Source organism: Schistocerca cancellata, unplaced genomic scaffold (assembly GCF_023864275.1).
Source record: "Schistocerca cancellata isolate TAMUIC-IGC-003103 unplaced genomic scaffold, iqSchCanc2.1 HiC_scaffold_13, whole genome shotgun sequence".
Classification (NCBI taxonomy): domain Eukaryota; kingdom Metazoa; phylum Arthropoda; class Insecta; order Orthoptera; family Acrididae; genus Schistocerca; species Schistocerca cancellata.
Window position 1 is genome coordinate 60,001 of NW_026046078.1, and position 2,500 is coordinate 62,500.

Genomic DNA, 2,500 nt, shown 5'->3' on the forward strand with positions numbered 1-2,500 from the left:
ATTTGCACCGCAATGTAACTCAATTTGCACCGCAATGTAACGCAATTTGCACCGCAATGTAACGCAATTTGCACCGCAATGTAACGCAATTTGCACCGCAATGTAACGCAATTTGCACCGCAATGTAACGCAATTTGTACCGCAATCTACCCCCATGTTGTGCCTTAACCTAACCCACGTTGTGCCTTAACCTAACCCACGTTGTGCCTTAACCTAACCCACGTTGTGGCTTAACCTAACCCACGTTGTGGCTTAACCTAACCCACGTTGTGGCTTAACCTAACCCACGTTGTGGCTTAACCTAACCCACGTTGTGGCTTAACCTAACCCACGTTGTGGCTTAACCTAACCCACGTTGTGGCTTAACCTAACCCACGTTGTGGCTTAACCTAACCCACGTTGTGGCTTAACCTAACCCACGTTGTGGCTTAACCTAACCCACGTTGTGGCTTAACCTAACCCACGTTGTGGCTTAACCTAACCCACGTTGTGGCTTAACCTAACCCACGTTGTGGCTTAACCTAACCCACGTTGTGGCTTAACCTAACCCACGTTGTGGCTTAACCTAACCCACGTTGTGGCTTAACCTAACCCACGTTGTGGCTTAACCTAACCCACGTTGTGCCTTAACCTAACCCACGTTGTGCCTTAACCTAACCCACGTTGTGCCTTAACCTAACCCACGTTGTGCCTTAACCTAACCCACGTTGTGCCTTAACCTAACCCACGTTGTGGCTTAACCTAACCCACGTTGTGGCTTAACCTAACCCACGTTGTGGCTTAACCTAACCCACGTTGTGGCTTAACCTAACCCACGTTGTGGCTTAACCTAACCCACGTTGTGGCTTAACCTAACCCACGTTGTGGCTTAACCTAACCCACGTTGTGCCTTAACCTAACCCACGTTGTGCCTTAACCTAACCCACGTTGTGCCTTAACCTAACCCACGTTGTGCCTTAACCTAACCCACGTTGTGCCTTAACCTAACCCACGTTGTGCCTTAACCTAACCCACGTTGTGCCTTAACCTAACCCACGTTGTGCCTTAACCTAACCCACGTTGTGCCTTAACCTAACCCACGTTGTGCCTTACCCTGCTCTGTAATTGGCATATGACACGTTACATTAATGTATTGTTGTCCAACCGCAACCGGCTCAGAATGTTGTGTACACAGCTATGTGTCATCTCCCCATAACAGCTGCATTGCAGTGTGGTACGCCATAGAGACGTGTGGGAGTAATGGACGCAGTGGATGGCGATCAGCATGAGCCGTCTGTTCATGTAGTGGCGCGTGTATGCAGACGTAGTAGTCTCTTCTCACACAATGTGATAGCACGGTGCCCCGCGTTCCACATCTGCGACATGCTACAGAGGCCGGTTGACAGTTGGTCGCGCAATGGAGATCGCATATGTACGGGGGCACCTTCCACGTGCCCTCTAGTCGGGCACATTTTGTTGCGTGGATGTGAGCGAATGTAGTGTGTCTTGACACCTGACAGGCAGGCATGCAATAATAGTTGACTTTGCAAACGGGGATGGACGTGTACGTTTACTGGTGACGTTACGCAAATGAACAACTGGTAACCCGTTGTGGTGCGGTTGATCTTGCTGGAGGTACATCTGTGAGGGCAACGATCGGTACAGCTACGAAGCGGTCCCCACCATACCAACGAACGTGAATGTGAATCTGGGTGTGAAGCGATACGCGGCTGTGGGTGGGTGGGACTGTCCCCGGCCGGTGAGGGGGGGCCGCCCGGCGTGCTGGCCGCGCGGTGCGTGGGCGCACGCGCTACAGCCGGCTGGTGGGGGCGCCCAGTGGCAGGCGCGCCGGCCGACGGACGCGGCAGGCGGCGCAGCTGCGCGCCGGGGCACCCTGCGCGCGGCGCCGTGCAGCCAAAGTGGGTCCTCGCGGACCCGGTGCGAAGCGCGGTGGACATCTGCAGTGTGCTGGTCCGATTGAGGACTGTGTGCGTTGAGGATGCGCCGCCGCCCGGCACTCGGCGCCGCGACGCCGTCTGCTGCTCGGTCGCCCCAGCGGTTCTCGCTGGTGGTTTGTATCGCAGTTGTGCGGACGTGTTGGCACGTGCGCTGTGCTGGGAGAGTTCGCTTCGGCACCCACGTGGGGCCTTTGCCCTTCTGTGGCGCTGGCGTTGGAGCTGCCGGTCACCGTAGGTGGCGCGTGTTGTCTCCCGCCGGCAATGCCACGACAGCACGCTCCCGGGCCTCTGTCGGCAGCGGCAAGCTCAGTTGGGAGCACGGGTGGTCGCACCTAAAGCGTCTACTCGCCTAACTCCGGGCGATTGCGCCTCTCTCGAACCCGACCAAGTACTTAGGACGGCGCTGCGCGCCGCCGGGACCTGAGAGGGTTTCGAGGTGTATTGTGCAGGGGAGCCCAGCCTCCTCCTGTTTGCAGAATAATTGAGCGGACGCTTGCGTGTTCGCCGCGGGCCCCCGGGACACACTCCCGGGCGGCCGGCTGCTCAGCTCTAGTTGACGCAGC